Source organism: Rhinoraja longicauda, chromosome 31 (assembly GCF_053455715.1).
Source record: "Rhinoraja longicauda isolate Sanriku21f chromosome 31, sRhiLon1.1, whole genome shotgun sequence".
NCBI lineage: Eukaryota > Metazoa > Chordata > Chondrichthyes > Rajiformes > Arhynchobatidae > Rhinoraja > Rhinoraja longicauda.
Window position 1 is genome coordinate 14,429,511 of NC_135983.1, and position 18,145 is coordinate 14,447,655.

The 18,145-nt window shown below is 44.7% G+C and overlaps 1 protein-coding gene across 1 annotated transcript in view; it reads left to right on the plus strand.

The window, feature by feature from the left end:
- The first annotated feature begins 2,282 nt into the window (after positions 1 to 2,282).
- The window catches only part of setx (senataxin), an 89,364-nt gene continuing 73,501 nt past the window's right edge, over positions 2,283 to 18,145 (plus strand). The window contains exon 1 of the mRNA XM_078425907.1: positions 2,283 to 2,405. The gene's annotated coding sequence lies outside the window, so the exon portion shown is untranslated. The remainder of the gene's footprint in view (positions 2,406 to 18,145) is intronic.

Genomic DNA, 18,145 nt, shown 5'->3' on the forward strand with positions numbered 1-18,145 from the left:
TGGCGACATCAACAAAGGCTGCAGATGTTGAGAGGAGACAAAAGCGAACAAGTGGTGGAATTTGATAAAAGATTAAAGGTAGGGAACTGATTGGCAAATGGTTGGACAAAGACCAGAGGTGAAAATTCCCGGAATGGCGGGACTGTCGTATGTTGAAAGGCTGGAGCGATTGGGCTTGTATACACTGGAATTTAGAAGGATGAGGGGGGATCTTATTGAAACATATAAGATAATTAGGGGATTGGACACATTAGAGGCAGATAACATGTTCCCAATGTTGGGGGAGTCCAGAACAAGGGGCCACAGTTTGAGAATAAGGGGTAGGCCATTTAGAACGGAGATGAGGAAGAACTTTTTCAGTCAGAGGGTGGTGAAGGTGTGGAATTCTCTGCCTCAGAAGGCAGTGGAGGCCAGTTCGTTGGATGCTTTCAAGAGAGAGCTGGATAGAGCTCTTAAGGATAGCGGAGTGAGGGGGTATGGGGAGAAGGCAGGAACGGGGTACTGATTGATAGTGATCAGCCATGATCGCATTGAATGGCGGTGCTGGCTCGAAGGGCTGAATGGCCTACTCCTGCACCTATTGTCTATTGTCTATTGTCTATAAAAAAGCCCGAGATAAGAGATGTGAAGTCAGAGGATCTAGGTGGAAGGCGAATGGGGGCTGGGATAGTGGGAGAAATGGGTGCGCATCAAGGTGAGGCACAGGGAAAAGAGGGGGAATGAAGGGAGGAGGGGATTGGTGGAGTTGGTTAGTTATCTAAAATTGGAGAATTCCTACCATTGAGTTGTAATCTACCTAAGCAGAACATGATGTAACATATGCAGGAGGTTTAAGGTCATAAGTGATAGGAGCAGAATTAGGCCATTCAGCCTATCAAGTTCACTCTGCCATTCAATCATGGCTGATCTATCTCTCCCTCCTAACCCCATTCTGCGGCCTCCCCTAAACCCCGTTCTGGCCTTTTGTCAGAACTTACCACTTGCATACATACTGGTATGGCTGGTCACCTAAAATTGTTAATAAGCTGGAGATGTCTGTTGAGATGGCGAATTATAGTGACAGGCAGCTTGGTCTATCAGGGCAACCCTTGTGGACTGAATGGAGGTGATATTCAATCACTCAATCTGTGTTTGGTATTTCCAAAGTAGAGGTTACATTCTTGAACACTAAATTAGAAAATGTGCAGGCGAGTTTCTACTTCAGTTAAGAGAGCTTGGAAAAGACTGGTGCTGCATCTCTCAGAGTTGTTTATTCACAGGTACCAATCAGGTAGATGTCAAGAGTGCTTTATTATCATATGTCCTAGATAGAACAATTAATTTTTTAGTCTATTGTAGTTCTGAGCTTATTTGAGTTTGCAGTATTCAAAAAGACTGATGGCTGCAGTAGGGAAGAAGCTGTAGCTGAACAGCTGCTGTGAACTAGCCCATATAGAAACATTGAAAATAGGTCATTCGGCCCTTTGAGCTAGCACCGCCATTCAATATGATCATGGCTGATCATCCAAAATCAGCACCTCATTCCTTTTTCCCCATAACCCTTGATTCCATTAGCCCTAAGAGCTATATCTATCTCTCTTGAATACATCACTCAAGATATGCGTGTGTACAGGAAAAGCAATGAGCAGCTCTAGTTTCTTTTCTAGGAGCACACAAAGCCCACATATAACTTTGCCTTGTATACTCTCTTGGCCCAGCTGTGAAAGCCTCCAACAGTCGATGACCATCAGCAAGCTTAGTCATCCATCATCACCCTCCTGCCAAAAGGACTGAAGGTGCTAGAAATCTGAAATAAAAACAGAAAAACATTTAACGGGTCTCATTGGGAGAGAAATAAAGAGAATTAATCCTTCAGGTGGACGATTTTTAATTGCAACCAAGAACAGTCGGTTGTGATGGAAGATTTACCTGAAAGGTGAACTGTTCTGAGCTGGTCGGTCAGTAAGTAGCTATGTCTGACCAGATGGAGTAACTCAGCGGGACAGGCAGCATCTCTGGAGAGAAGGAATGGGTGACGTTTCAGGTCGAGATCCTTCTTCCCAGATATCGTCGAGCGCAGGTGGTTTCCCTCAGCAACTCCACCGCAGACTGTCCGGCGCCGTGGAGTGAGCTGGGTCCAGCCATCCGGAGCACGGCGCCAGCTCGCGCCCACCCGGAGCCACAGCGCGCGGCCGCCCGGATCGCGGGCACGGGCACCATCTCGGACGGTGTCCGCGCGGACTCAGAAAGAGCGGAAGCGCGCGTGCGCGCAGCGTCCCGTTAAAACAAAAACTTCCCAGGCCGGCGCGGGTCAGTCGGACGGCGTCACGTCCGGTGGCGATGGCTGTGCAGGCATTGAAAGTTTGGTCGGGGGAAGTTTGAGGCGCCAGTGGAGCGGAGAAGAGTGGAACGGGACGGCTGCCGAGGTGAGTGGCCGGGTTATCCTCACGCCGGAGGGAAGGGAGGACACGGCCGGGGTCAGGGCGGGAGTACGCCGGAGCACGTGCCCAGAGGGGGAAATGCGTTAGGGGGGAGTACGCCGGAGCACGTGCCCAGAGGGGGAAATGGGTTAGGGGGGAGAGTGAGGGGTACGTGTCGCAGAGAGGTGGGTATGAGCGAAGGAGGAGGGAGAGGGGCAAGTATGGCAGAGGCGGGTTGGAGCGGAAGGAGGAGGGCAATTGTGGCAAAGTTGTGTAAGGTTGGAGGAGGAGGAGGAAGTGGATATGGGAAAAATGGGACATTGATTGTAGACTAAATACAAGGAAGGTGACTCCAGTACATCTGAAGGAAGCAATGGAAAGATGTGTTCGTGGCAGTGGCTCCTTGCAGCCCCCTTCTCGACTGATCAACTTGTTTTGTGTATTCTGTGAAACTACTTTGATTCATAGATAGGTGATCTGCCAGTTGGACTGAATTTGGCCTGTTCACTGATGAAATTTCTAATCATATTGTTCTTTGATAAATGCTTAAATTGCTAGATTAAAAACGATCAAGAACTATTGTTCAAAGTGATCAGGATCAGTTGAAGAACAATGTAACTATATGAGGTGGGGTTGTCCAAACTGCAAGACTTGAAATGTGACTTCAGTGTTTATTTCTCGACTGTTTAAATGACGTACAATATCTGTAAATAAACAAAAGGAACACTTTTAGTAATAGAGAGTCAAGAAGAGCTGCAGATGCTGAAATCTTAAGCACAACTTGCTGGAGGAGATCAACAGGTCAGGTAGCAACTGAATAGGAAATGGACTGGTGATGTTTTGGGTTGTGGTACTTCTGAAGAAAGGTGCTGACCCATATAATTGCCTATTCATTTCCTGCAGTTTTAATAGTAAATTATTAGGTATGTTTCTGGATTGGATTATGTTTGCACCATTTAATTAACTAACTTTTTTTTCAAAGGCAACAATTCTGACATGGCAATCTTTATTTTGATCGCATGGTCATCTTGAGAAGAAACATTATGTTTGAATTTGACATTGCCTGGATACATTTTCGTTTTTGTCTGCTAATACCTCATGTTTCACAGGACGGTGAAAAATCAGAGGGCTGGTACTTCTGCAGCTTGGTTCTTGCATCAAAGATAGACACAAACAGCTGGAGTAGCTCAGCGGGATAGGCAGCATCTCTGGAGAGAAGGAATGGGTGATGTTTTGGTTCGAGACCCTTCTTCAGACCCTTGACCTCTCCAGAGACTCCAGCTTTTTGTGTCTATCTTTGGTTTAAACCAGCATCTGCAGTTCCTTCCTACACTTTGATTCTTTCAACTGCAGGAACTGAAGGGAGCAATATAATTAGCGACAAATATAATAATTGAAATGAACTGTGACAGAGGTTGCTATGACTCCTTTAAATTGGGTGGGTGAGTTTCATTTTAGATTTATTATTGTCACGTTTACTAAGCTAGAGTGAAAATCTTTTATTTGAGTGCTATCCAAGCAAAAGGGTGGTTGTTATACAAACATTGAATACCAGAAGTCAATGTGGGAGGTGATAAGAATATTTTTTGTTTCAATACTCAATTCAGAACCGCATATACATATTGCAAACACCTCACTTCTGCCTTCTGCGACCTAATTGATTAATTTAAAAATGTTTGAAATTATACACAAATTATATGGTATTATGTCTGAATAACGTGTTGAGGAGTTAGTAGTTTTGTGTTTAGCGAATGCCTGTTTTGGCTTAGCTGAAGATAGGGAGAATTACAAAAAAATGAAAATTAACAGGTCCTTTTGTGTCAACTTTAAAGCGTAACATTTGAATTCTCAATTTCAGACCTCTTGAGAATCTTCATTGAAATTTTTTTTTTAAATCACTTGTTTCAAAAAAACTTGCATGAAGATGACCATAAACATTTAAAATAGAAATTATTGTACGTTGAATAGAGCATAAAATGCCATTGTTATTAATGATCGGCACTTGAATAGTCGCAGGCTATAGCTTGGTTAGTTTGACCTCCCTCTCTTTCTCTTTAGCTCTTTTGCTTAAAAGTGTAAACTGATAATAGCAGGGTCTTATTTTTCCTGTCTGAAGAAAGTTCCTGACTCAAAATGTTACCTATCTTTTTTCTCCAGAGATGCTGCTTGACCCGCTGAGTTACTCCAGCACTTTGTGTTTATCTTTAATAGCAGCGTGAGAATATGTCTGAATTTAATTAAGAATGGGATTAATCCATCTGATTGGGGTCTAAATTCATGAGTGGAGTAAAGAGAATAAATGTACTGAGCCTTTTTACCAGGATTGGAGAATCAAGAATTTTTGGGGGGGGGGGGCGTTGTATGGGGAATATGGGGATTGAGGAACATGTAGCCCATGTTCTCCAGGCCTGCTGAGTTTCTCCAGGCCTGCTGAGTTTCTCCAGCACTTTGTATCTTCTTTTGTAAACCAGCATCTGCACTTCCTTGTTTCTACAAGAACTCAAGGGCTTATGTTTAAGGTGAGAAGGAAAAAATGGAATAGGAACCTGAGGGACAACTTTTTCACACAGAAGGTGGTGGGAAGTAGCTGCCAGAGAAAATATTTGAGATGGGTACAATAACAAGATTTAAAATCAGGTGGTTATCTCTGGACTGCTACCGGTACCTCGTGCTGGTGAGGCCAGGAACAGAGAGATAGAGGGTATGAATTTATGGCTGAGGGGCTGGTGCAGAGAGCAGGGATTTAGATTTCTGGACCACTGGGATCTCTTCTGGGCTAGGGGTGACTTGTACAAAAGGGACGGGTTACATCTTAACAGCAGGGGGACAAACATTCTGGCAGGCAGGTTTGCTAGTGCGACACCTGTGGCTTTAAACTAAGTAGTGGGGGGGGAGGGGTTAACAAATTGTGAATATGAAGATGAGGTTAAAGGGAATACAGGAGATATTGCAGAAGACTCTCGGAAGAATGGGAACAGAAGTTCTAGAGGGGAAAAGAGATTAAGGGCAGGGCCATTTGTGACCGATTTGAGAGGGGAGGTAAATACAGAAGTTAAAGTGTTGTACTTAAATGCGCGTAGTATAAAAAATAAAGTGGATGAGCTTGAGGCTCAGTTAGTCATGGGCAAGTATGATGTTGTAGGGATCACTGAGACATGGCTACAAGAGGACCAGGGCTGGGAATTGAATATTCAGGGGTACACAACGTATAGAAAAGACAAACAGGTGGGCAGAGGGGGTGAGGTTGCTCTGCTGGTAAGGAATGATATTCATTCCCTTGCAAGGGGTGACATAGAATCAGGAGATGTTGAATCAGTATGGATAGAAATGAGGAATTGTAAGGGTAAAAAGACCCTAATGGGAGTTATCTATAGGCCCCCAAACAGTAGCCTCGACATAGGGTGCAAGTTGAATCAGGAGATAAAATTGGCGTGTCACAAATGTAATGCTACGGTGGTTATGGGAGATTTCAACATGCAGGTAGACTGGGAAAATCAGGTTGGAAATGGACACCAGGAAAGAGAGTTTGTAGAGTGCCTTCGAGATGGATTCTTAGAACAGCTTGTACTGGAGCCTACCAGGGAGAAGGCAATTCTGGATTTAGTGTTGTGTAATGATCCTGATCTGATAAGGGGACTAGAGGTAAAAGAGCCATTAGGAGGCAGTGATCACAACATGATAAGTTTTACTCTGCAAATGGAAAGGCAGAAGGGAAAATCGGAAGTGTCAGTATTACAGTATAGCAAAGGGGATTACAGAGGCATGAGGCAGGAGTTGGCCAAAATTGACTGGAAGGAGGCCCTAGCAGGGAAGACGGTAGAACAGCAATGGCAGGTATTCCTGGGAATAATGCAGAGGTTGCAGGATCAATTTATCCCAAAGAGGCGGAAAGACTCTAAGGGGAGTAAGAGACACCTGTGGCTGACAAGGGAAGTCAAGGACAGCATAAAAATTAAGGAGAGGAAGTATAACATAGCAAAGAAGAGTGGGAAGACAGAGGATTGGGACTCTTTTAAAGAGCAACAAAAGTTAACTAAAAAGGCAATACGGGGAGAAAAGATGAGGTACGAGGGTAAACTAGCCAATAATATAAAGGAGGATAGCAAAAGTTTTTTTGGGTACGTGAAGAGGGAAAAAATAGTCAAGGCAAATGTGGGTCCCTTGAAGACAGAAGCAGGGAAATTTATTATGGGGAACAAAGAAATGGCAGACGAGTTAAACCGTTACTTTGGATCTGTCTTCACTGAGGAAGATACACACAATCTCCCAAATGTTCTAGGGGCCGGAGAACCTAGGGTGATGGAGGAACTGAAGGAAATCCACATTAGGCAGGAAATGGTTTTGGGTAGACTGATGGGACTGAAGGCTGATAAATCCCCAGGGCCTGATGGTCTGCATCCCAGGGTACTTAAGGAGGTGGCTCTAGAAATAGTGGAAGCATTGGAGATCATTTTTCAATGTTCTATAGATTCCGGGTCAGTTCCTGTGGATTGGAGGACAGCAAATGTTATCCCACTTTTTAAGAAAGGAGGGAGAGAGAAAACAGGTAATTATAGACCAGTTAGTCTGACATCAGTGGTGGGGAAGATGCTGGAGTCAATTATAAAAGACGAAATTGCTGAGCATTTGGATAGCAGTAACAGGATCATTCCGAGTCAGCATGGATTTACGAAGGGGAAATCATGCTTGACAAATCTACTGGAATTTTTTGAGGATGTAACTAGGAAAATTGACAGGGGAGAGTTAGTGGATGTGGTGTACCTCGACTTCTAGAAAGCCTTCGACAAGGTCCCACATAGGAGATTAGTGGGCAAAATTAGAGCACATGGTATTGGGGGTAGGGTACTGACATGGATAGAAAATTGGTTGACAGACAGAAAGCAAAGAGTGGGGATAAATGGGTCCCTTTCGGAATGGCAGGCAGTGACCAGTGTAGATGATACTAATTTGCAGATGATACTAAGCTGGGGGGTAGTGTGAATTGTGAGGAAGATGCAATAAGGCTGCAGGGTGACTTGGACAGGTTGTGTGAGTGGGCGGATACATGGCAGATGCAGTTTAATGTAGATAAGTGTGAGGTTATTCACTTTGGAAGTAAGAATAGAAAGGCAGATTATTATCTGAATGGGGTCAAGTTAGGAAAAGGGGATGTTCAACGAGATCTGGGTGTCCTAGTGCATCAGTCACTGAAAGGAAGCATGCAGGTACAGCAGGCAGTGAAGAAAGCCAATGGAATGTTGGCCTTCATAACAAGAGGATTTGAGTATAGGAGCAAAGAGGCCCTTCTACAGTTGTACCGGGCCCTGGTGAGACCGCACCTGGAGTACTGTGTGCAGTTTTGGTCTCCAAATTTGAGGAAGGATATTCTTGCTATTGAGGGCGTGCAGCGTAGGTTCACTAGGTTAATTCCCGGAATGGCGGGACTGTCATATGTTGAAAGGCTGGAGCAATTAGGCTTGTATACACTGGAATTTAGAAGGATGAGGGGGGAACTTATTGAAACATATAAGATAATTAGGGGATTGGACACATTAGAGGCAGGAAACATGTTCCCAATGTTGGGGGAGTCCAGAACAAGGGGCCACAGTTTAAGAATAAGGGGTAGGCCATTTAGAACGGAGATGAGGAAGAACTTTTTCAGTCAGAGAGTGGTGAAGGTGTGGAATTCTCTGCCTCAGAAGGCAGTGGAGGCCAGTTCGTTGGATGCTTTCAAGAGAGAGCTGGATAGAGCTCTTAAGGATAGCGGAGTGAGGGGGTATGGGGAGAAGGCAGGAACGGGGTACTGATTGAGAGTGATCAGCCATGATCGCATTGAATGGCGGTGCTGGCTCGAAGGGCTGAATGGCCTACTCCTGCACCTATTGTCTATTGTCTAAAAGACATTTGGAAGTCAAGAGTGTTTTATTGTCATGGGAAGGAACTGCAGATACTGGTTTACACTGAAGATAGACACAAAATTCTGGAGTAACTCAGTGGGACAGGCAGCATCTCTGGATAGGAGTGGGTGACGTTTTGGATCAAGGCCCTTCATCTGAAGAGGGGCTCAACCCAAAATGTCACTCATTCCTTCTATCCAGAGATAGAAGGATCCTGCGTTACTCCAGCATTTTGTGTCTATCTTCGGTATGTATTATCGTGTACCAAAATGGAACACTGAAGTTCCTTCTTGCAGCAGCACAACAGGTGCGTAAACACAATGTTCTAATAGCCAAAAAAATTTTTTAAACAATATAGTGCAAGACAAAACAAAAAGCTTGGTCCCTAGTGCAACCAAGGTAGTTTGGAGTTCAGTTGAAGTTCAATAGGCTGGTAGTTGTTGGGGGGCAAAAACCTGTTCCTTAACCTGGAGGTTACAGTTTTCAGACTCCCATACAACTTTCCCGATGGCAGGAGTGAAATGAAAGTGTGGCCAAGGTGGTGTGGGTCCTTGAGGATGCTGGCTGCCTTTTTGAGACGTGCTTCTTATAGCTCCCGTCGATGTTGGGGAGGTCTGTGCCAGTGTTTGACCAGGCAGTGCTCATCACTTTTTGTAATCTCAGTCCTGTGTGTTCACGTTGCCGAACTAGGCCATGATGCAACCAGCCATTATGCTCTCTACAGTACACCTTTAGAAGTTCAAGTGAGTATTTATCAACATACCGAATCTTGTCAATCTCCTAAGGCAGTAGAGATGTTGATGGGCTTGCTTTATGATTGCATCAATGCGCTGTGTGCAGGACAGATCTTCAGAGATCTGTACACCGAAAAACTTAAAGTTGTTGACTCCACCACAAATCCATTGATGAAGACAAGCTTCTGGATTCTCAACCTTCCTCTTCTAATGTCACATATCTGTTGCTTGGTTTTACTAATGTTGAGAGTAAGGTTGTTGATTTGGCTCCATTCAATCGGAGATGATCCTATACTCTTCATTATCTGTAATTCAGTGTTGTCAACAAATTTAAAGATGCAGTGGAACTGTATTGATTGATACTTTATTATCATGTATGCAAGAGCTGACACGTAAAGAGTGGCAACAAAGTTACAAAAGTATTCAATATAGTGCATCTTCCTTCTCCCCCCCCGCCCCAGTCCCTCTTTGGTCTTGGGGCGCATCCCCCTCCGACCGCCGGGACTCACGTGGGCCAGCCCTCGGCTGACCGCTGGCACTCCACTCTCACTCGCCGACATCTCCCCTCGCTCTGCCGGCAGCCGTGCCCGATCCTGGTCAGCTCTGCACTGGCCAGAAAGTGCATTTCGTGTAGGTGCGGGACTTGAAGATCGCACGTGTGACAACAAATTTTCGATGCCTCTGACAATCCCAAAAATGACCGAATGTCCCAACCGCCTCCGGCGACATAGTCATGGGTATAGAATAAGTATACGGTTACTTGGATGGGAGAGATTTGGAGGGAAATGGGCCAAACACGGGCAAGTCGGACCAGCTTAGATGGAGCATGGATTGGTTATGTAGAACATTAAACAGTACAGTACAGTACAGGAATGAGCTCTTTGGCTTGCAGTGTCTGCCAAACAAAATGCCGAGATAAACTAATCTCATCTGCCTGCACATGATCCATATACCTCCATTCACTGCCTACTAAAAGCTTCTTAAACAGCACTGTCATATCTGCCTCCGCTACGACCCCTCTCAGCCCGTTCCAGAAAGCCATCACTCTCTGTAAACAGAAGGAAATGCCTGGCCTCGCACATCCTTTAAATTTTGCCCCTCTCACCTTAAAGTTATGTTCTCTAATATTTGATATTTCCATCATTGGGTGGGGGGGGGAGATAGATACCCTATCTATGCCTCATCGTTTTGTATACATTTATCATGTCTCTCCTCAACCTCCGGCGTTCCAGAGAAAACAACCTCTCCTTGTATCTAATACCATCTAATTCAGGCATTGTCCTGGTAAAGTACGACTGTGCCCTTTCCAAAGCCTCCACATCCTTCTAATATTGAGTCAACCAGAACCGCACAATACTTCAAATGCAGCCTAACATAAAGCTACAGGAAGGATGGAGGGAGAACTGGGAAGGGGGGGGGGGAAGAAAAGAGAGGGACAAGGGAACTATCTAAAGTTGGAGAAGTCAAAGTTCATACCGCTGGGCTGCAAGCTGCCCAAGCAAAATATGAGGTGCTGTTCCTCCAATTTCCGGTGGGCCTCACTGGCACTGGAGGAGGCCCATAACAGAAAGGTCAGACTGGGAGTGGGAGGGGGAGTTGAAGTGCTCAGCCACCGGGAGATCAGGTTGGTTAAGGCGGACTGAGCAAAGGTGTTGAGCGAAACAATCGCCGAGCCTGCGTTTGGTTACGCCGATGTAAAGACGTTGACATTAGTGCAGCGGATACAATAGATGAGGTTGGAGGAGGTGCAGGTGAACCTCTGTCTCACCTGGAAAGACTGTTTGGGTCCTTGGATGGAGTTGAGGGGGGGAGGTAAAGGGACAGGTGTTGCATTTCCTGCGGTTGCAGGGGAAAGTGCCCGGGGATGGGGTGGTTTGGGTAGGAAGGGACAAGTGGACCAGGGAGTTACGGAGGGAACGGTCTCTGCGGAACGCAGAAAGGGGAGGGGATGGGAAGATGTGGCCTGTAATGGGGTCCCGTTGTAGGTGACGGAAATGTTGAAGGATGATTTGTTGGATGCGCTGGCTGATGGGGTGAAAGGTGAGAACGAGGGGGATTCTGTCCTTGTTACGAATGGGGGGAGGGGGAGCAAGTGCGGAGCTGCGGGATGTAGATCCTAGTGAGAGCCTCATCTATAATGGAAGAGTGGAAGCTCCGTTTCCTGAAGAATGAGGACATCTCTGATGCCCTAGTGTGAAACAACTCATCCCGGGCGCAGATGCGGCGTAGACGGAGGAATTGGGAGTAGGGGATAGACTTTTTGCAGGAGACAGGGTGGGAAGAAGTGTAGTCCAGATAGCTGTGCGAGTCAGTGGGTTTATAGTAGATGTCAGTCACTAGTCTATCTCCTGTGATGGAGATGGTGAGGTTCAGAAACGGGAGGGAGATGTCGGAGATAGTCCAAGTATATTTAAGGCCAGGATGGAAATTGGAAGTGAAGTGTATGAAGTCAGTGAGTTCTGCATGGGTACAAGAGGTAGCACCAATGCAGTCATCGATGTAGCGGAGGTAGAGTTCGGGGATGGGGCCATTGGGAACTTCAAATTCCTGGTGATAATGTATGATGTGCCCTTGATAGAGGTAATCATGAAGAAGGTGTGCCAGCACCTCTACATACAAGTTTAAAGAGTCACTGAATAGTTAAACAAACTTCAACATATGCACTGTAGAAAGTAACTTGACTGCTTGCAATATGGCAATTCCAACGTACAGGAACATAAGGCTGCAGAGAATAATTAGACTCTGACCTGTTCAAGATAGACGCAGTTCTCAACACCAAAACCATCTAAAAGAGAGTCTGGCTCAAGAAGGTGGCATCAATCATCAAGGATCTCCACCATCCTGGTCATGCCCTCTAATCACTACTACCATTAGACAGGTACGGAAGATTGAGATCCCACACCACCAAACTACTTTCTTATATCCACCAGGTTCTAGAACTGACTGTCAGAACCTAATCCTACCTTGGCAACAGAACATTACGGACCACTTCTTGGTCTAACATGGACTTGGTTTCTAATTATGCTTTGGACGAATGTCCTTTGTTTTTGCACAGTCTTGTTTCTCTGTCTAGCAGAATTTAGGTGTAATTCTATTATCGCCTATGTAAATGCTGTGCTTTTGCATTTGGCTTGAGATCTATGTTCCTGTGATAGTACTGCAAGCAATATTTTCATTGTACCTATATCTTGCCACACTTAATAATAAATAGAGATTGACTCCTCATGTTGTTATTCTGTCCTGATCATTTAAGGAAATGAGTGAGTGTAAGTCAAAAAATGTTTTCTTCTGTGTGCCAAGTTTTCTCAAACAGGATAAAACAATCTAAATAGCATGTCAATTGAAAGTGACAACAAAGTTTGTGTTCATGCAGTTTTTGTGGTATATACAATATTACCAATATGCTTTGTACATGCAGTTATTATGTTTGCTAAGAAGGCAGTGCATAAAGCATTGATGGCAGAGGTTGGTGAACTTTATCAAAAGACAGGTAACTGACATCTTTCTGGTGATTCCGTTTCTCTAAAGGTTTTGATCAAAGCATACTTTTCTGCATTTTTTGTTTTTAATTCAGATTATCAGTATCTACTGTTTTTTTTAAATGCTTTTTAATATATAGGTTGCAACATTGATGTCAGTACGCATGTTAGGTTCTGAATGTGTTGCTGAATTCTTGATGTGATTTTTAATTACCGCAAGTACAAGGAAATAAGAAGGAAGGGGTTTTGAGTCAGGGGAACACACTCCATTTGTCAGTTAATATAAATGCAGCAGTCTTGCTGTCTGCTGAGTTTAATGATCCAGGCATATAGCCACCACCACCTGCTGCTCATCTTTGGCTGCATGCCTCCCCACTCAAGGTTGATGTTGATTGTCTTCACTGCCATTTAAAGGTAACCATCTGTTTTCAAGGGGGAGATGAATACTAACTTTAGAGAACAACATAATTGGTTAAAGTTGAGTGGAATAGTGAATAAATTTCAAGGTTTTGGAGAAATGGGGGGGGGGGGTCACTGGCTGAGTTAGTACTAGCAGCATTGCATTTGGGTGGAAGTTGTTGAGATAGAGGAGATCCAAAGGGCATGAGGAGTTTGAACAATGTTAACTGGATTGTGTCATGCAGGAGGACAGAGGGGGACTTAAAGGTTGAAGCAATCATGGAGAAAAAATTAAAAGTTGTTTATTTTTTTTGTACCAGGACCACCCTTGAGGGTCGCTTTGATGACTGGGTCATTTTACTGCGGGGGTGTTCTATCGTTCATTTCAGTACTGCACACACTAAAAAGAAAAATGCCATTGTTCCCTTGGACATAATTTTCAACCATTTTTGAATATCATAGCAGCAGTGCCGATGAATCAAATAATAAACTGCTAAGAGTTAACTCTTAAGAGTTAAAGGTTTAAGCTATGGTCTTCATGCAAAAGCATCTTAAAAGTGACTGCATAAATTTAGCAGTAGGTTATCATGCAGCTTAATGTAGTTTATAAATCCTTTTTCTTTTCTTGTAGTTTTAAATGAATTACTTTTTTTACGTTGTTTTGTGAACTTCTAAGTGGATTTCTTTGTTAAAGCACTCAAAACATGGGGGAAAATATCAATTGGAAATTAAAATTGACATCTATATACTGAAACGCGTTTGTTCGCTTGTTCCTCAACTACAGCCAAAACGGTACACGATAGCGCGACAATTTTAGACTCGCCGTCGTCCCGTGGTCCTATGACAGGTTTCATTGAAATCGGTGTTATATCGGAGGGAGGGAGGGGGTGGGGGAGGAGAGGGTGCTGCACCAATGCCGGAGTGGTTTGGGGCCCAACGGGTCCACTTAGTGTAGTTAGTAATAAAAGCATTAGATTCTGGAATTGCTTACCAAATTGAATTGAATTGATTACATTTTATTAGCCAAATATGTATGCGTACCAGGAATTTGCCTTGGTGCTTTGCTCGCAAGTAACAACATGACATACAGTAAACAATTAAGATAAAACATTATAATTTACACATGTGAAGAATGAACTAAAATACCAGAGGAAAAGGAGGCCGCAGACCTTTGGTTGTTGAGCAGAGCTACTGCGCATGAAAAAAAGCTGTTTTTATGTCTGGCTGTGGCAGCTTTGACAGTATGGAGTCACTTTCCAGAGGGAAGTACTTCAAAGAGTGTGTGGCCAGGGTGAGAGGGGTCAGAGATTATCTTACCCTCTCGCTTCCTGGCCCTTGCAGTGTCCAGTTCGTCAATGGGGGGAAGGTTGCAGCCAACAACCTTCTCGGCTGACCAAACGATTCGTTGCAGCCTCCTGATGTCATGCTTGGTGGCTGAGCCAAACCAGACCATGATGGAGAAGGTGAAGACAGACTCTATGGTGGCAGTATAAAACTGGACTATCATTAACTGGCAGATTGTGTTTTCTCGGCAGCCGCACGAAGTACATCATCTGCTGGGCCTTTTTGACTGTGGCCTCCAATTTAAGGTCCCTGGAGTTGATGGTTCCAAGGAACTTAAATGACTCCACAGATGTGACTGTGGTGTTGTTAATGGTGAGTGGGTGGCGGGGAGGGGGAGCTCTCCTAAAGTCCGCAATCAATTCCACTGTCTTAAGAGCATTGAGCTCCAAGTTGATGCGAAGGCACCAGGATGCCAGCTGTGTCACTTCCTGTCTGTAAGCAGATTCCCCCCCCAACCTGGATCAGTCCAATCAGGGTTGTGTCATCCACAGACTTGAGGAACTTGACAGAGGAGTCTGTGGAGGTGCAGTCGTTGGTGTAGAGTAAAGGAGAGGGGAGAATACGCAGCCTTCTTTCATGTCCATCATCTATTTTTCAAATGGTCGGCCAGGCTCTTGCACAGTTAACAGCCTTCTCGTTTGCCACCGCTAGATCTTCTAGGCAGCACTGTTCACCAAGAAATGGGCATCTTAGTAGGTGTGGCATGGATTGTACAAATGTTCCACATTCACACTCTGTCTCTGCCTCATCTGCATAGCCTCATTTGCTCATATTGGTCTTGCATCGGCCCATCCCTGTACGAAGCCTATTGAGGGACTTCCAGGTCTTCCAGTCACACCTGTGACCAGGTGGTAGCTGTTCCTTGATTGGGATTGACAGCTTTTCGTGGTGGTTGCAGCTCCTATGCTGCGGGTCAGAGATGTGCTTTCCCAGCCTCACATGCTGCTTCCTGTCTGCCAGGAAGTTGGTGATCCACTGACAGATGGGTTCAGGCACAGTCAACTGGGAGAGTTTGGTGTGTAGTAGCTCTGGCACAATGGTTTTAGTTTAGTTCAGAGATACAGCGGGGAAACAGGCCGTTCGGCCCACCGGGTCTTCGCCGACCAGCGATCCCCGCTTATTAGCACAATCATACGCCCACTGGGGACAATTTTTACATTTACCAAACCAATTAGCCTACATACCTGTATATCTTTGGAGTGTGGGCAGCAGGTCACTGGGAGAACGTACGAACTCCGTACAGACAGCACCCATAGTCAGGATCGAACCTAAGTCTCCAGCGCTGTATTCGCTGTAAGGCAGCAAATCTACTGCTACGCCGCCAGTGCGCTACCGGTGTTGAATGCGGAGCTAAAATCCACGAACAAAATCCTTGCATAGATCCCCTGGCGGTCTAGTTACTGGAGGATGAAGTGCAGGCCTAGGTTGACTGCGTCATCCGCTGATCTATTAGCCCGGTATGCAAACTGCAGGGGGTCCAGCAGGGGGGGTTTGGGATATTTTTCAGCTGGGCCAGGGTCTTCATGATTATAGAGGTCAGTGACAGGCCTATAGTCATTAAGACCAGTACTCCTGGCTTTTTGGGTACAGGAACAATAGTGGAGACTTTGAAGCAGACAGGGACAGTGCAGGCTTGCAGGGAATGATTGAAAATGTCTGTGTAGACTGGTGCCAGTTGTTCAGCACAGAGCTTGAGGGTAGAGGGGGAAACATTGTCCAAGTTCTGGAGATTTCTGTCTTTTCTGTCTCCTGAATAGCTTCTCCACCTCGTCATTTTCTATTGTTAGTGATGGGGAGGTGGCCAGACTGATGTTGGGCAGCAAGGAGGGGGTGGGTGTTAGAAATATTTTCCCAACAAACGACAGTCACAGCAATTTAGATCCAACTGAATGTTTTAATACATGAGAGAGGATTGCACAGAGTACAGGAGTCTGAACAAGTCTCTCCAACGCAGCAGTGCCCCCCTCATTTCTTTATACCATGGAGTAGACAAAGATGTATTGAACACAACTTAATCCCATCATGCAGGTATGTAACACAACTTAATCATCATGCAGGTATGCAAAGTACAACTTAATCAATCTCATCATGCAGGTATGCAAAGTACAAAACTACAGTTAGCACCTAATAGAAGTGAGCAAAGTCTACGAACAAGCATCTGCTTGTCCATACATTATTCTTAAAGGTACAGTCCCCGATAACTATAGGAATGATTTTTTAATATATATATCAGTGGGTAGTGGACGAGGGCCCAGTCTTTGCAGACGGGAGTCAGGCTGTAAGTGGGTGTGAAGTGGTGATTGGGGATGGGTGGGTGGGGAAGGGCCCAGTCTTTGCAGACTGGTGTCGGGCTGTAAGTAGGTGTGAAGCAGTGATTGGGGAGGAGTGGGTGGGGGAAGGAGGGGGTTATGTTTTGGTCTATCGAGCCTGCAGTAGAACTCGTTCAGGCCGTTAGTCAGCTGACGATTGTCCAGGAAGCGGGGGGGGGGGGGGGGGTTCCCATTGCAGCTGGTGGTTTCTTACAAGCCCTTCATTAGCTGAGAACTTCCTCCTCAGCTTCTCAGAGTACCTTTCCTTGGCACCTCTGATTCCTCTTCTCAGCTTGTACTTGGCCTTCCTGTAGAGGTCTGTATCCCCGCTCCTGTAGACCTCGTCTTTAGACTGGCGGAGCTGTCTGAGTTCATCTGTAATCCAGGGCTTGTCGTTGTTGAACCGGATCCGGGTCCTAGTGGGAATGCAACTGTCCTCAAAAGCTGACATATGATGTCACAGTGTCTGTAAACTCATCGAAGCTTGTGGTTGCTTCCCTGAACACATTCCAATCAATCAAAGCAGGACTGTAGGTTTTCAATGCCCTCGCTTATCTACTTTTTCATTGTTCTGACCACAGGCTTAGCAGATTTTAGTTTCTGCCTGTAGGTCGAAATAAGATGAATTAAACAATGATCAGAGAGACCCAAGGCCACACGGGGAACAGAGCGATATGCGTACTTGATTGTAGTGTAGCAATGATCGAGTTTTCTCACCCCTCTGCTGGGGCAGGTAACGTGATATCTGTATCTTGGAAGCACTCTGCTGAGGTTAGCCTTGTTAAAATCATCCCAAACAATGACCATGGAGAGCAATTGTGGCAAAAGAAGCCAATAATGTTATAGGTTTTGTGACCCTTCACTAGTACACTATCACCTTACCAGCATTTTTGGATTTCCAGCATTGGCAGAATATTGCTGTTGACAGTATGGAAATTGGTTTAGTGTGTTAAATATCCAGCTGCAGGAGATGGGTCAGAGGAGATTTTTACAATGTAAAGACCCTAATGTACCTAGGAGTTGCCAATATTTTTCTGAGAACGGTGTGAAAACAACATTCATTTCGAATTTCACCAGCACGAATGGGCAGAGCTAGGCAGGTCGTAGTTTTGAGTCTTTTGGTTTCATCCTTTCATTATTTTTTGGTCAGAACAATTTTAACAAGTTGACTGCAATATGGAACTTCCTGTTAAAACAATCATTTTTGAGGGAATTATATCTGCAATAAAGGTATGAATAAAGCATGGGGCAGTTTTATAATCTAATTTTAATGTTGCCTATTGATTTTGTTTTCTAATGATTTTGGGCTTTTTCATATCAAGAAAGAAATTACCATAGTGTAGAAATTAATTCACAGTTTTCTGCATTTTGTTTAAAGTGGTAACAAGTTTTCCAACATGTTTTATATGGCAATTGTAGACTATTTATAACCTAATATTGTGTATGTATTGATGAAATGATAGTTTTGTATTCCTTGAAAATGGCGGATGAAAGATTTAGTCAAAACAGGAAACGAAAGTGAACATAAGTAGAAAATCGACTTTTGCCACAGGCTGTTTACACGGTTTCTTTTTAAAAAGACTAGAGTTAGTTGAATCTGAATTC